Source organism: Phacochoerus africanus, chromosome 2 (assembly GCF_016906955.1).
Source record: "Phacochoerus africanus isolate WHEZ1 chromosome 2, ROS_Pafr_v1, whole genome shotgun sequence".
NCBI classification, from domain to species: Eukaryota; Metazoa; Chordata; class Mammalia; order Artiodactyla; family Suidae; genus Phacochoerus; species Phacochoerus africanus.
This window is the reverse complement of record NC_062545.1, coordinates 186906338-186923383: the sequence shown is the minus strand read 5'-3', so window position 1 is coordinate 186923383 and position 17046 is coordinate 186906338. Positions and strand designations below refer to the sequence as shown.

General features: G+C 40.1%; 1 protein-coding gene across 10 annotated transcripts in view; it reads right to left on the bottom strand.

The window, feature by feature from the left end:
• FBXO34 (F-box protein 34) overlaps positions 1 to 17046 on the bottom strand; it is an 88987-nt gene that overhangs the window by 13063 nt on the left and 58878 nt on the right. The window contains exon 1 of one of the 10 annotated variants that reach the window (XM_047767402.1): positions 9284 to 9484. The exons of the other annotated variants lie outside the window; for them this stretch is intronic. The gene's annotated coding sequence lies outside the window, so the exon portion shown is untranslated. Of the gene's footprint in view, positions 1 to 9283; positions 9485 to 17046 lie in introns of those variants that run through there. 10 annotated transcript variants of the gene reach the window in all.

Genomic DNA, 17046 nt, shown 5'->3' with positions numbered 1-17046 from the left:
ACACTGACAAAGCACATCAAGTGACCTAGATGTGCATGTGGTCAGGGGCCAAAGGCCAGTCTCTTAGCTACCACACTATGCAGTAAGGAAGGGGGCAGATGAGAAACATGTGGATGGAGTAGATACTCTTAGCAAGCTTATCCTCAACGTCATGAATAAAGACTGAGGAGTCAACTGTGAAAAGAAGCAGAATTTGGGCTATGGATTCAATTTTGGATACTTTGCATTTGATACCTTACTTAAAATTAAAATATTCATTTATCAAGTATTTAATTTCCTTTGAAGTCAGGTGTTATGCTAGACCATGGGGTCCTCAGCCTAAACAAAACTGATGGAATTCCTGCCCTCATGGCAAATCTGAGAAACATACATTGATCCCTTAAACCTTGCATTCATTTACAAATCTCGAAGTTTCCAATGAATTGAACTGAGTTAGCAATAGAAACATTAGAAACATTTAAATTTTATTTTTGGCAAAGAGAAACTTCGAAAATTGAACATACGAGTTCCCTCTGTAGCACAGTGGGTTAAGGACCTGGCATTGCTGCAGCTGTGGTGGCGGCTCAGACTGGATCCCTGGTCCAGGAGCTTCCATATGTCATGGGTGCGGGGGTTTAGGAGGTGGGGACTGAATATAGTATGTCAACCTAGAACAGATGCCTGAGGACAGAAGACATTACCAGAGAATGAGACTGGGCTGGAAAGACTGTACAGAACACACTGTTCTGATGTTGACTTAAAATAACTTATTTATAGTTCCATAAAATGAGAAATGCTAGGGAACAGAAAAGACTGACATTAAAATGGGACACTGTAAAATGATAAACCAATAAAAGAAGACCAATAAGAATAGAAATGAATATTGATATGTTCTATCTCAATTTCATAGGTCCTACCATCTCTTTCAGGCACTAGACTATGTGAGCTATACACGTCATCATTTCCCCCAAAATGCACTGGGAGAAGAGAAACAGTTGCTTGATATAGTTTGTATGTCACTCAACTTCTACTTCATCAGGACTGCATTAGTTTGCTAGGGCTACCATACAAAATGCCACTGATTGGGTGGCTTAAACAACAGTACAGTTACTCCTCACCATTCTGAAGACTAGGAGTCAAAGATTGGGGTATGGGCAGGTTTGGTTTTACCTGGAGCCTTTCTCCTTGGCTTGCCAATAGTCACCTTCTCACTATGTCCTCACATGGACTTTCCTCTGTGCACACATACCCCTGGTGTCTCTCTTTTGTGTTGCAATTTTCTTTCCTTCTAAGGGTACCAGTTAGATCAGATTGTGGACCACCCTATCTACCTACCCATTTTATCTTAATTTCCACTTTAAAAGCCCTCCCTCTGATGGTTATATATATATACGTATAACTGATTTACTTTGATGTACACTCGAAATTAACACAATTTTGTAAGTCAATTATGTTTCAGTGAATTTTTTTAAAGTATTGTTATCATCAAAAAAACAAACCAAAAAAACTCTCCCTCCAAATTTGGTCACATACAAGGTACTGAGGGTGGTGGTTTAGGGGTGGGAGGGGTGCACAATTCAGCCCATAACAATGTGGGAAATGTAAGAACTCAAAGGTTAAAGTTTAATGTTTTAATAACACATAAGGGGGCAAAAAAGTTTTTTTAAATAAGAAGAAAGCTATTTTGGGAGTTCCCCTCCTGGCTCAGTGGTTAACAAACCCGACGAGTATCCATGAGGTTTGATCCCAGGCCTCGCTCAGTGGGTTAAGGATCCAGCACTGCTGTGAGCTGTGGTGTAGGTCGCCGATGCGGCTTGGATCCCGAGTTGCTGTGGCTGTGGTGCAGGCCAGCAGTTACAGCTCCAACTGGACCCCTAGCCTGGGAGCCTCCATATGCCTTGGGTGAGGCCCTAAAAAGACAAAAGAAAGGAAGGAACGGAAGGAACAAACGAAGGAAGGAAGAAAGGAAGGAAGGAAGGAAGGCGGGTGGGCAGGCAGGAAGGCTATTTTGACTTGATCTCTGTAATTCAAGTCGGCTCAAGAGAACATTTCAAGTGATACAAGAGCTCACTGCTCCAATAATAACAGCTGAACAATCTTCTACATTTTTGCAAAATGTCTGTAAGGTGAAACTGTCATCACTTCTATTAATCACAATCTCATTTACACAGAATATAGTGGTTATTAACCCTTTTGCAGTCCCCACGCACTTTGACATTCTGATGAAAGAGTAGTATTTCTCTTCTCCCGGGGGAAATGATGACATGTTGTGTATAGCTCACATAGTCTAGTGCCAGAAAGAGATGGTAGGACCTATGAAATTGAGATAGGAAATACTTCTTCTAGAGTAAAGGGCACTTTCAGGAGATTTACAAACCACACCTCCCTGAAGTTCATTAGGGCCCACAGATTAAGGTTAAAGAGCACTGACCTCAAGGACCACTCACTAGCTAAATAAAAATTTGTTCAGAGTTCTTCTGTGGCACAGTGAGTTAAGGATCTGGCATTGTTACCGCAGCAGCTTAGGTTGCTGCTATGGCACAGGTGTGATCCCTGGCCATGGGTATGGCCAAAAAAAACAAAAAACAAAACTAAATTCATCAAAAAATGGAACAAGGAGTTCCCGTCGTGGCGCAGTGGTTAACAAATCCGACTAGGAACAATGAGGTTGCGGGTTTGGTCCCTGCCCTTGCTCAGTGGGTTAACGATCCGGCGTTGCTGTGAGCTGTGTAGGTTGCAGACGTGGCTCGGATCCCGCATTGCTGTGGCTCTGGCATAGGCCGGCGGCTACAGCTCCGATTCGACCCCTAGCCTGGGAACATCCCATATGCTGCGAGAGCGGCCCAAGAAATGGCAAAAAGACAAAAAAAAAAAAGGAACAAAATACTTGTAACTCAGATTGTCTTGAGGAAGACAGGATATGTGGTAACCATGTTTACATTTAGTTACTTCCTAAAAGACTGGAAATAGCTAACCATCAACCAAATACTCTCAGAATAAATTTTAATCCTACTGGCCAACACTAAAGGTGTAGAAAGGAGAGAAGAGAGAATAAACATTATTTCAGAAAATCTACACTTAGAAAACCTACTACAATTCAGCACAAAATCTTAGAATAAAAAAAGAAATAAAAATAGGTTGAAATCACTGGCAGATCTTATTTGTTTGTTTGCTTTTTAGGGCCACACTCCCACATATGGAAGCTCTCAGGCTAGGGGTCAAATCAAATCCTAGCTACATCTGCCAGCCTACGCCACAACCACAGCTACGTGGCTCACAAGCTGCGTTTGCAACTTACACCACAGCTCATGGCAACACCAGATCCCCAAACCAATGATCGAGGCCAGGGACTGAACCCACATCCTCATGGATACTAGTTGGATACATTCCCACTAAGCCACGACCCAAACTCCCAAGATCCTGTTTACTGAAAGAAGCTCCATACCAAACTGATAGCCAATAGAAATAACATTAAGTCATGAAATTTTAAAACCTGGCTTGTATTCTGTTCTACTTAAAGGTATTGACTTTCTTCAAAAAGCAGCTGTGGACATGTTCAGACAACTGAGCAAAAGAGAAATTTATGCAGAATTAAAATCAGGTTTATTCCACTGCAGATGTATCTGAAGAAATTCAACCATATTTTAGTAGCTTTGAATAGGAAAGAAGGAGCAGTGAGCTTGAACAAGGTGTGCAAACAGTAAAGGCGATCAGTAAGAAAGTAAGAGAAGAAAGAAATTGATTAGTTAGTCACCTGAAGATTTACTGAAGAAAATCTGCCCTATTAACCCCGCCACAGATACCTTCATGAACTTCACTGATCTGGTCAAACCGCTAACCTTTAGATCACTCTCTAGGCCACCAGCTTCAGACACTTTCTTTAAATGAAATACAAATGGCATGACTGGCTTTGTTCCAAACAAATTCTTTCCATAAATAAAAATACTGCCACATTATAAATATTAATAGGAAAATGTGGAAGGTCATCAAAGATGCCAAGTGGGTCCTAAACCCCAGTGGATAATACTCAAATTTAAAATGCAGCAGTTACGAAAAGGGATTTACCATAAACTAGAAAACTGGACAAAATCAGATCATCTTCCAGGCCTCTCTTTAACAACTTTATGAAAGAACTGATCAATTTTGTTTGTTTGTTTGGCCATGCCCACACCATGTGGAAGTTCCTCAGTCAGGGTTTCAACTTCGCCACAGCAGCAACCCAAGCCACTACAGTATCAATGCTAGATTCTTAACCCACTGTGCCACAAGAGAACTCCATGAAACTACACAATTTTGAAACCAAGGTCTTCAATTAGTAATACCAAAGTTAACTATACTAAGCAGACATATTTTAGACTTTATTGCTGATTCCAAATCAAGCCCAGAAATGATTTTTAAAAATTAAGCACATAAGCTCATTAAAAGAAACAACTTACAAAAGCAGGTAAGAGTTTAATAAAGCACTTAATAATATTATCCAAGCAGGGAAGTACACACTGATTAGAGGACTTATTTACCCCTAATAATTATTTTTAGCTGAGAAATAACTAAATATTCTGAGATAGCTCCCTAACTAGACAAACAAGTTGGTTCTGAAGTTATTCTACAGTAATCAGCTATTCAATATAGCATACTGCACATCTCAACACCAAATCACGTACTATATTTCAATCACTGCTACAAAGTAAAAGAGAAAATATTAATTCAAAATAAAATACATTTCAAGCCATTAAAGGCCTCAGATAAAATTCATTTTCCTGGAGTTCCTGTGGTTCAGCAGGTTAAGAACCCAACATAGTATCCATGAGGATGCAGGTTTGATCCCTAGCCTTGCTCAGCAGGTTAAGGATCCAGTGCTGCTCATGCTGTAGCACAGGTCGCAGATGTAGCTTGGATCCGGTACTGCCATAGCTGTAGTGTAGGCCTACAGCTGCAGCTCAGATTCGCCCCCTGACCCAGGAACTTCCATATGCTGCAGGTGCAGCCATAAAAGGAAAATTTTTTTTTTGTCTTTTGTCTTTTTGTTGTTGTTGTTGTTGCTATTCCTTGGGCCGCTCCCGCGGCATATGGAGGTTCCTGGGCTAGGGGTTGAATCGGAGCTGCAGCCACCGACCTACGCCAGAGCCACAGCAACATGGGATCCGAGCCGCGTCTGCAACCTACACCACAGCTCACGGCAACGCCGGATCGTTAACCCACTGAGCAAGGGCAGGAACCGAACCCGCAACCTCATGGTTCCTAGTTGGATTCGTTAACCACTGCGCCACGACGGGAACTCCCCGGAAAATTTTTTAAATAAATAAATAAATGAAAAATTTTAAAGTTGGGTACAGCAAAAATTGTAACACTGTAAATAAACCATACTTCAATAAAACTTTTAAAAGTTCGATCCTACTCTAGTCAATCTTTTTTTTATAGTTTTTTGTGGGTTTTTTGTTTTTGTTTTGTTTTGTTTTGTTTTTTGAGGGCTCCACCCACAGCATATGGAAGTTTCCAGGCCAGGTGTTGATTGGAGCTGCAGCTGCCAGGCTACATCAAAGCCACAGCAACACCAGGTGTGAGCCACATCTGTGACCTACATTACACTTTGCAGCAACACAAGATTCTTAACTCACTGAGTAAGGCCAGGGATCAAACCTGCATTGTCATGGATACTAGTAGGATTTTTTTTTTTTTTTTTTTTTGCTTTTTAGGGCATAGGGAGGTTCCCAGGCTAGGGGTCCAATCGTAGCTACAGGTGCCAGCCTAAACCACAGCCACAGCAATGCAGGATCCGAGCCATGTCTGGGACCATAGCTCATGGCAACGCCAGATCCTTAACCCACCGACCAAGGCCAAGGATTGAACCCGCAACCTCATGCTTCCTAGTTGGATTCATTTCCATTTCCACTGCGCCATGACCGGAACTCCTTTTTTTTTTTTTTTTTTTTTTAATACTAGTAGGATTCTTAACCCTCTGAGACACAACAGGAACTCCCTGGTCAATCTTTTTGAGCTAGCTTTACAGAAAACAGAGTAGACAGAGAAATATGATTAAAAACTGAAGAATACAGGAAGTTCCCATGTGGCATAGCGGGTTAAGAATCCAGCATGGCTGCAGCTGTGGCACATGTCACAACCATGGCATGTGTTCAATCCCTGGCCCAGGAACTTCCACATGCCATGGATGCAACCACAAAACCCCCAAAATCCTGAGAAATAAGCAAAATCTAGATTGAGAGGAAACTACAGAACAAAATAACACTGGTTTCCTCAAGCAAATTCCAAGATGGGATGAGGGGACAAAGCGGAGGAGGGAAAGGCAGCGGGGGAACAAGGGGAAAGAGAACAGTGGGGGAAAGAGAAGGAGAAGCCTATACATTAAGATACTTAACAAACCAATCAACCAAATATGTGGATGTGGATCCTGAGTATATATGTGTTTATGTATACATTTTCAACCCTCATCTCTTAGATATACATCCTAAAATCTTTTTAGTTTAAGTGATATGACGTCAGAGTTCCATGATAGCTCAGAGGGTTACAGAGAGCCTTGGAACTTCCGCATGCCACAGGCCCAGCAAATCAATCAATCAAAAGACACAATATCTTCAAAACAGTATGGGGGAGAAGTGGTTCAAATTACAGATCAAGCAAGACTGGCCATGAGATGATAAACTGTTGAAGCTGGGTAGCAGCAAAGTGGGGGGGTTTATCATTCTGTTATTTTTGTATTTTCGTCACATAAATAAATTTCCCATAATTACTGGTTTTAAAAAAAGGAAAAATAAATAAATGGAAGCTTTTGGAAATAAGGGATGAAATAAGCCCAGAAATGCTCGTTATGCACACACATTTGAAACCACACACCCTCCAATTTGGAGTGAGAAAACTGGAATTCACAGGTTCCCTGGGCAGGGCAGCTCTGCAAGGCTCATTCTAAGTCCCTCCCCACTAAGCCCTGGGCTGTCAGATGTGTCACTCCTTCCTGGTTCAGACAGGGGGCACCAACCAACTTGAGTTCTTACCCTACTCCACACCCTTTACAGAAAACTGAACAGGAAATAAACCAGAAAGCAACAACAACAACAAAAAGATAAGACAAACACACAGGCAGTCGTGTAAAAAAGAACTAAAAGATAACAATGGTCAAGACCAATCAATCCATTTCTTAATTAATTTTATATTTTATAAATAACAGACTTTCAATCCCTCATTCTGTTATATAAATGAGCAGCCTAATTAATACTTGAATCTGCCTTGTGTAAGTGCACTTAACTTTCACAACCTTAAAGGAAAGATAAATATAAATCAAACATTTAAATAAATTTATAGGAAATCTTACTATTTAAAGTCATCTTGAGTTCCCTGGGGTCTCATTGGGTTAAGGATCTGGTAGTGTCTTTGCTGTGGCTCAGGTCATTGCTGTAGAGTGGGTTCAAGCCCTAGCCTGGGAACTTCCACATGCCAAAAGCAGGGCAAAAAAAAAAAAAAAAAATTAAAGGCATCTTACTGCAAATCCTTTATTTCTTTATGCTGTGCCCAAATCCTTAATCACCAGGCTACCAGGGAACTCCTTACTGCAAATCCTTTTATAACAAGTCACCCCCCACATTCAGCTGTGGGGAAGGGGGAAATGATAGCATAAATAATGAAATTTAATAGTAGTATTAATAATCCAGCCATTGATAATTATTGAATATTCAAGCTGTACACTAAAAGGCTTGATTGTGTATGCATACGTATTCATTTTATTTTCAGGGCGATTCTGAGATACACAGAATTATTATTAATTATTCCCATTTTACAAATGTGGAAGCCACTCAATTAAAGTGTAATGAATACTAAGTACTGGGCACCCATGGCATATGGAGATTCCCAGGCTAGGGACTGAATCAGAGGCTGGCCTACGCCACAGACACAGCAACATCACATCTGAGCCACATCTGTGACCTACACTACAGCTCAGAGCAACAACGGATCCTTTACCCTTTGAGCGAGGCCAGGGATCAAACCTGCAACCTCATGGTTACTGGTCAGATTCGTCTCTGCTGTGCCACAACGGGAACACCTGGGCTATTTTTTAAAATGTGCTTCGGAGTTCTCTTGTGGTGCAAAGGGTTAAGGATCCCACATTGTCCCTGCAGCAGCCTGGGTCACTGCTGTGGTACAGGTTCAATCCCTGGCCCAAGAACTTCCACATGCTGCAGGCACAGCCAAAAAATAAAATGTGCTTTACAGTACTTTAAATGAGGCTGTGAGTGTGTCTATACACACATACATTTATGCAACAATTAATAGAAGAGCCAAATGATTTGTCCAAAAGTCACTAAATCAGCTGTACAGAAGTTCCTAATTACCAGGACAGTAAATTTATAATTCTGTTTTCTAAGCCCTCAAATTCCAGTGGTTCACTATTCTTTTAATGGAAAAATAAATCACAGAACAAAGTCACTCTAAGTTCATTTTAAGAGAAATGTTTCTCTTTGCCCAGGAAATTGTCAAAAACCCAAAGATAACTGAACATATACAGATCCAAGCTGAACAAAAAGCCAAAAGAAGGCATCCCATACCATCAATTCCTTCAGAGCAGATCCCTGTCTGATATTTCATAAATCCTCCACAGGATCAAGCACAAAACACTTTACACATAGAAGGAGCTCCATAAAAAGTAAACGCCAGAATTATCATCTCCCACATCTGCATCAACCTGGGCTCCAAGTGAAGGGAGATACAATGTTAAGGACTCCTCTGACTGAAAACACTTGCCCTTCTGGGTCACACAGATCACTAAATGGATCCACCTAACCTGCTAGGTGGGACACCCAGTTTGACAATTGCCCCCTCCACGGACCATTTCATAAGCTCAGTTCCCCAAATCCCATACTTCCTCCCATAAGAAAAACTCTGGCCTACCACATGACTTCCTTGTTTCTCTACAAAGCCTCAACATCCTCTCAATCACCTAAGGCTGATAACTTAGCACAGAGGTTCTCAATCTTTTTTGGACCTTGAAGCCTTTTCAGGTGTGAGATAAGGTGTGAGTTCTCTGCCCCAGAAAAATGCCAGAGTACACACATAAACAATTTTGGACAGAACTGGAAGAAATCACAGGGCTTCTGATGAATAACACCTGCCTTGGTTCCTCCTACTTTTTCTTCACAGTAGCTGTTTGACCTTTCTTCCCTATCTATCTACATCTTTATCACTCTTTACCCATAGAAACTTCTGAAACCCAACTGGGCCCCTCCCTGCCTAGGTCCCACTCCCACCCATCAGTGGTTACTTGTTTGAATTTCCAGTTCTGCTCCCCTGGGACACTTACCATGGTCTATCTTGTCTTCACTTCCCATGCTATTCAGTGAGCTCCTGAAAGGTTAGAGTAATCTTACTCCTTTCTATATCTCTCATAGAGCATGCAGCCCTGTGCATGGCAAGCATTTGATATGCCCAAAGGTCAAACCTAAGGACTTAAAAGAAACCAGCCAATCAGCAAGAATCTCTTAAATGGAACATTAGGAGTGTCTGACTAATCAATGCCTAGGCAGCCCAGGAAGTTGGTGCAATTAAGCAACTCCACCCATCATTTCCTGATCTAGCACCCTGCTCTCTCAGAGATGGGAGGTGCATGAGGTGGAGACAAAGAGGCTCTCTGAGCCATGGTCACCTTCAATCTTGGTTACTTTTCAGCAAAGCAAAAAGTAGTTTGGCTTGAGCAGTAGCTTTTTTCCAACACTATAGTTACCTAAAACATTCCTATGAAATATCAGATTTTAAAGAAAATCCTATTCACCAGCTATGCACAAACACACACTTAATAAAGTTATTCAATGTAATACTGTCGCTTTAACTAGAACAAAAAACAACTTTCTTACTACTAATGACCTCTAGGACAGAACAATCTAGATAAGCAGGCATTCAGCTATGAGTTAGGCAACCTCCTTCTCATTTTCGCAGCCCCAAACCACATCCTTTAAATGCTAAAATATACAGACACTAAGTCCCAACAAGAAATATTGTAAACTCTCCCCATGATTCTTTGCTATATTAAACACAGCTGTCTAAGGTCACGTTGACATATAGATTTAAAAAAAAGAAAAAAGAAAAAGCCAAACCAATGTCAACGAAATTTCTGATAAACTTCTACACATTCAAACTAGAAAGGAATAGGACACCAAGAAATTCTCTAACAACGTCTATCTTCAAGGGATATAAAGATAAACTATATCCTATTATCATATTTTGGTTATTTCCATGTAATATATATACACATACGCACTGCAATACTTTATTAATTACTTCAACAGAAAACCCTAACTTCACTGGTTCTAAATTAATTATAAAGTATGCAGACTGAACATACAGAACCCTTAGGTATTTCAATTAACAAACCAAATCACAAAGCAAAAACTGACACCCAAGATCTGATTTCAGTGCTGATATCAAACAGCAAAGCCAAACATGATTTTTATTTTTTTTTTTTAGGGCAGTACCTGTGGCCTATGGCAGTTCCCAGGCTAGGGAGTCAAATTGGAGCTGTAGCCACTGGCCTCCACCACAGCCACAGCGACACAAGATCCAAGCCACGGCAACGCTGGATCCTTAACCCACTGAGCGAGGCCAGGGATCAAACCTGCATCCTCATGGATTCTAGTCAGATTCATTTCCACTGAGCCACAACGGAAACTCCCAGACATGATTAAGAGTCAGAAATGACATCAAACTCCCTCCCCCCAAATTTCTAGTAATAAGTCCATTACTTTCTTTCCTACTGCCCAATCTATTTTATATATGACTATTAGTACAAACAAAATAACAGTAATCCTAATTCGCAAACTGCTGGAATTTGTGACTCGTGGGTCCAACTCTTGCTTTCCATCCGCAAGGCAGGATCCTGCTCCCTAGGCAAGGTAGCTACAAACCACAGTCCACTGGAAAAAGAAAGTAAACACTTCCCCAAATATAATAGCACCTGAGCTGAAAATAATGTTTTGTATCTACAAAGCACTATCACAAACATCTCACTTGGCCCTCTTTCTGTTCCTCAGCTGATTTGCATCTTGGGACCTTTGAACCAGCTGCTCCTCCTTTCTCCCCAATCCCTGCATACCCACCTATCCCCAAGTAGTCCTCAGGTCACCACAAATTTCATGTTCCTCAGTGTGTAACTCACGGTTTGCAACCACCATGCCAAAAAGGAGATAAAAGCTCAGAAACTAAAACTTGCTCAAGATCTATAAGTATATACCTGAGATTTGATTAAAAGTACAAAAAAGGTAGGTCCACCCTCATCCAGATAGGCAACACTACTGTCGTTCTCAAACTGCTACTTTGCAGGGCATAAAGGGATTTGGCCCCTTAATTTTGGGAGTTTTTACCAAGCCTAAACCTTGGTGAATTTTTCTTCCATTTCATATCACAAGTATAAAATAATCTGGAGTTCCCGTCGTGGCACAGCAGAAACGAATCCAACTAGGAACCATGAGGTTGCAAGTTCACTCCCTGGCTTTGCTCAGTGGGTTAATTAACAAGGATCCGGCGTTGCTGTGAGCTGTGGTGTAGTCGCAGATGTGCCTCAGATCTGGCATTGTGGTGGCTGTGGTGTAGGCCAGAGGCTACAGCTCCAATTAGACCCCTAGCCTGGGAACCTTCATATGCCTTGGTTGTGGCCCCAAAAAGACAAAATAATAATAATAATAATTTCTAGTCTCTAATTTCAACATTCAAGCAATCTCTTCTCCTTCTATTCAAATCTCACAGTTTGAGAGCTAAGTAACTGTGGGTTTTTTTTTGTTTGTTTGTTTGTTTGTTTGTCTTTTTTGCCATTTCTTGGGCCGCTCCCGCGGCACATGGAGGTTCCCAGGCTAGGGGTCTAATCAGAGCTGTAGCTACCGGCCTACGCCACAGCCACAGCAACTCAGGATCTGAGCCACGTCTGCGACCTACACCACAGCTCACAGCCTAACGCCGGATCATTAACCCACTGAACAAGGCCAGGGATCAAACCTGCAACCTCATGGTTCCTAGTTGGATTCGTTAACCACTGAGCCACAATGGGAACTCCGAGAGCTAAGTAATTGAACAGATCTTTCACTCACTCACTCAGCACTATCATGACCTAAGAGATAGTATCAGGAACTCTTCCAGAGACTATGGATACAGCAATGGGCAAGTACAAAACCCGCATTCTCACCAAACCTATGTTCTAGGTGGGAGACAGACTAATAAAGCATGATACAATAAAATGTATCTATGGAGGAAAAGGCGAGTACAGAGTACATGGGTCATGCACAAATGATATATTTAGGCATAAGATTTCAGAAAGCTATGTTACAGTCACTGTATCATGAAACAAACAGAAAGTGTAATAAATAAAACCCATTAGAAAGAATATGAGTGCCTATTTATGTGACAAATTCAGAAATGAGATGACAACATCAGGATAACACACAGAAACAAAGCACAAAAAGCAAGGTCTTTTTTGGACACTGAATCAGATCCTGGTATGTGCTCAAACCATTCCTGAAATATTCCAAATAGATCTGAAATAAATTTTAGAAGAACATTTATGGAGATACACACAAATAAAATTTAAAGGAGAGGTTGAGATAATACAGGGAAAGGAAGAATACCTAGGATACCTAGGAATTAGGTTAAAATAGGTAGATTAGATTATTCTGCAAGTCATTCACTTAAAATAAGTGCACGTAAAATAAAGAATTTGCTAAATTCTTAATTAAAAACTAATTTGGAAAGAGAAAAGTGACATCACGGTTATGTGATATCACTCAGTTCTAAATTTCTTGAATAGTTACAGAAAACACAAAAATCAAAACTGCAGAGAAATACCTCCCACAGGCTCTTATTTGGGAAGATGGAAAAGGGAAGAGAGGATCATCATTTGTTAGAAGAACAGAAAACAGGCAAATCAAAAAAGAAAAAAATTATCTTTGAACTCAACATGAAAGCAAAGGCTAGCCAAAGGTAAAAAAAAATCAGTACTGAAAATTAACATTTTTTTCTTAGCACAGTTACTAGAACTAGAGGAAATGGGAAGGCTCAAGAGGCTAAGGGAAAACCTCCTTAAAATAGGCAAATTTTATCAGAAAAATCAAATTACTGTGAAATTTTTTTAATCCCAAAATGCCCCTTTTTTAAAAGTTACAAAGGTATTTTTCTATCACACCATATTTCTACCTACATCCCACAGAGTCCAGAAACAAAGAAAATCAATGCAGTCCAAAACAATACTGAATAGAAGGAAAGAGAGTGATTCTAAAGTATCAAGCAACATAAAACTTGGTTAAACATCCTTTGAGACCATGTAGCTTTTTGATTTCACGCTCAAAACAAAAAACAGTGACATATTAATTTGATTTCCTGAATAGGAACCTCCTTACTGCTACAATTATAAATCCTGAGAATCACAAAGGAATCATGAGATGACCACCTAGCCATGACTTCATATACTGATGCAGGACCAGAAACCCACTTTTATCACTCTGAGCTGACAAGGCCCCCAAGGCCAGCTCATACAGTAAATTAGTATTTCAATTTCTTAAGTCATAATGGGGATCAAAATTTCCATTTCAAAAACTGGAATACCTGAGTCCTCCATTCATACGTTCCTCTCTTCCTAGTATTAAACTAGGTTTGAGTTATGCATGAAAAAAGAAAATCATCATCATCTAAGGAAGAATTCAACCATGCTATAAGCAGTTTTTATACCCCTTAATAACCAAAGAACTCACTCAACACAGGAAGACAGCCTCTTCCTCAACCCCTTTTTCCTACAAGAATAAACACAGCTTAAAATTTGTGTTAAGCTCTTCTTTAAGGCATAACAAACTTCCATTTATTACATACTTTCTTCAGCTAATGTAACTAGGTGGATTTCAAACTTGCTAGGTGTTCATACTCTTCTGAGATTGAACTAATTTCACTGATCTAAATCTAACTACTCATTTGCTAGATTATGTTCATTCTAAAGATATCTGATTGCATCCAGCACAACCCAACTCTCCCTAATTTTCTGAGTCACCTTAACCTGAAGTTGAATAGTATACTCACTTTAAAAAGAAAAGCCTACTTTGCCATTCACTCTTGCAACAAATGTAAGTTCAAGGAATTAGTTTTAACCATTTTTAAGGTTTAAGAATGGGAAAATATATTAGAGAAAGAATTCAAAATATGCAAGAATTTTAGAAATATACTGTTTTTAAAAGACACTTTGTGGAGTTCCCTTCGTGGCTCAGTGGAAATCAATCTGACCAGCATCCATGAGGACAAAGGTTCAATCCCTGGCCTTGCTCAGTGGATTAAGACTCCAGCATTGTCATGAGTGATGGTATAGGTCACAGACACAGCTCAGATCTGACAATGCTGTGGCTGTGGCATAGCAGCTACAGCTCTGATTAGACCCCTAGCCTGGGAACCTCCATATGCCGTGGGTGTGGCCCTAAAAAGCAAAAAATAAATAAAAATAAAAGACACTTTGCACAAATCTCCATCAGCTGTTTTCTGGCCCTCCAAGGCAGTGGTTCTCTATCTTTCAGGGTAGATTCTCCACCCTACCTTCCAGGAACTTCTATGTAAGTTCTATCAGTGCTGCTATATGGGACTGACTGATACACTGGGGAAAAATTTGAGTAAAATGTGAAATTCGTGTTTGCTTACATAGGATTTCTTCTGTGAGAAACACCAGGTGCACATACAAAACTGCACTCAGCTGACCCCAGCAACATACATGTACACATCTCAAACATCTTTTCAAAAATTTTAAAAACCACATGACCAACATAGGAACCATCTGTACTGTTTGCCTGGAAATCTGAAAATACCCTGCAGCAACCCAAGTTGGCTATAATGCCCCAGGGCTCTTTAAACATTGTGGGAACTGACACCCTAAGTACCCCATCCCCAGTCTAATAGTTCTAAATATGACCTACATGCTGCACTAAGTGGCCAGACTGGAACCTCACTCCAGGACTCCAGGTTTGTAAACTGACTGTTCAAAAATCTCCACTTGGATATCTAATAAGCATCTCAAACTCAACATGTCCAAAACAAAATCCTGATTCCTTGTGTAGAGTCCACAATCATCTTCCCCATTTTAGGAAGTGGCAATCCTTTTTCTAACCGGTAAAGACAAAAACCTTGAAATTATCCTTGATGTCCTTTTTCACTTCAAAACCACCAGCAAATCCCACTGATTCTACTTTCAAAACATATTCAAAATCTCACTACCATTCACCACCTCCAGTGCTACTACCTTGTGTCCTAAGTCATCAGCATTTCTCATCCCAATTTGTCTCCTACTGGTCTCTCTCAATTCTACTCTTTCCCATATGGTCTACTCTCAACCTCAGCAGCCAGAATGATCCTATAAGGCAAAGGGAAATTTAACCTTATCATTTTGTATGCCACATCCTTCAATGGTTTCCCCTACAGTGATCACCCTCCACTATTTCTCACTGACTACTTGCCTCTCCCCGATTTACTTTGCTTCAATGAGCCTGGCCTTTCTGCTCTTCATCAAACACACAAAGCACAACCTCCACCTTGGCCTTTACACTTGGGTCACTCTGACATCTTCCACGTTTCTGCTCAAATATCATCTTCTCAGAGAAGGACTCCATGACCATCCACATAAAAGTATATTATTCCCCCTCATTTCACTCCTTTATCCCTTCTTTACATTCTCTGCCGCACTTTCTCCTCCCCTCCTGACATGCGTCCATGTTGGTACATCTTTCTCTGCTAGAACATAAGCTCTAGGAGAAGACTTAGTTTTGCTCACTGCTGGCCTCAAACAGTATGTTACAGACACTCTAAACTGTTGAATAAAAATTATAACAATTGTTTTAAGATGTTAATGAAAACATTAAAATACCTAAAGAGTTTGTATTAAAGGGAGTTTTTCTATCCTGAATCTCAAACTCTGTTTTCTTGATAAAAATTAAACTTATGCTTTATTGGTTATCATTATTCATACAGAAAATTATTTGGCTACTCCAAAATGAATTATACTTTGATTTTTCTAAGCTCTTTAATTCTATTCATAAACTAAAAAACTAGATAAAATCAGGGTAGATGTTTCAGGTGGCAGATATTAAATTATGATCTTTTTTTTTCTCTCCTAATTGTCTCCTCAGATTTTAGTTTTAAACATTAACTGTTAATGAAAATCTCTAAGACCCAAACAATGTCCCATAGCGAGATCTAAGACAAGGCACTTCAAAATCTAACCACAACATGTTTAAGCCATGTTTACCTGTGGCCCCTACCTATACCATTTGGCCCAAATCTAAAAATCACATTTTACCTTTGCCTCATTTTGCTTTCTCCAGTTACCCCTTAGGCAGAAATTAAAGTCCATCTGGATTTGCTTGAAGTCTTCCTAATGTGACAGAACCTGACCTCAGGGGATTTTACTTCCTCTACAAACTGTGTCAGCTGTATTTTGTGTATGCTAAGGATGTTTAGACACACCATGAGCAGAGGTGTTGTCCAAATTATAGAAAGGTATGTGGATTGTCTTTGGTCCTTCTGAAAAGTAATGGATAGGCATCCTCCCTCACCTTCAAGAATGAGTTGGTTCCTTGTTACGATGGTGATGAGGGCAATAGGAACAGAGATAATTTGCCACTGAAAATTCAAAGTATTCTGTAGCTTTTTTTTTTTTTTTTAAATCAAGAATGAGGTAGGAGGAATAGCAGAACCAATTATGGAGTATATCTATAAACATGTAAAGGAGTGTGTTTCTTAACTCTAAAAATAAGATTTTAAATTGTTTATAGGGAAAAAATGAAGCGAATAAGATGACTGAAGAAAATAAACATATTGGAGTGTATTCTAATATGAAGAGCTCTACAGCATCCAACTTAGCACTACAGATTTTCCAGAAGTCCTGAGATCGGTTTTCAGATTGGTCACACATACACAAAACATATTAGGTTTGTGTATGTGTGACCACGTCTGGAAGGAAAGAAAAAAATCTGCTGAAATAACCAAGAACCAACCAAGGCCAACAGCAGTACCAAGCCCAGTGATCCCCAAACATTAACCGTTTAAAGGAGAGATGCCATA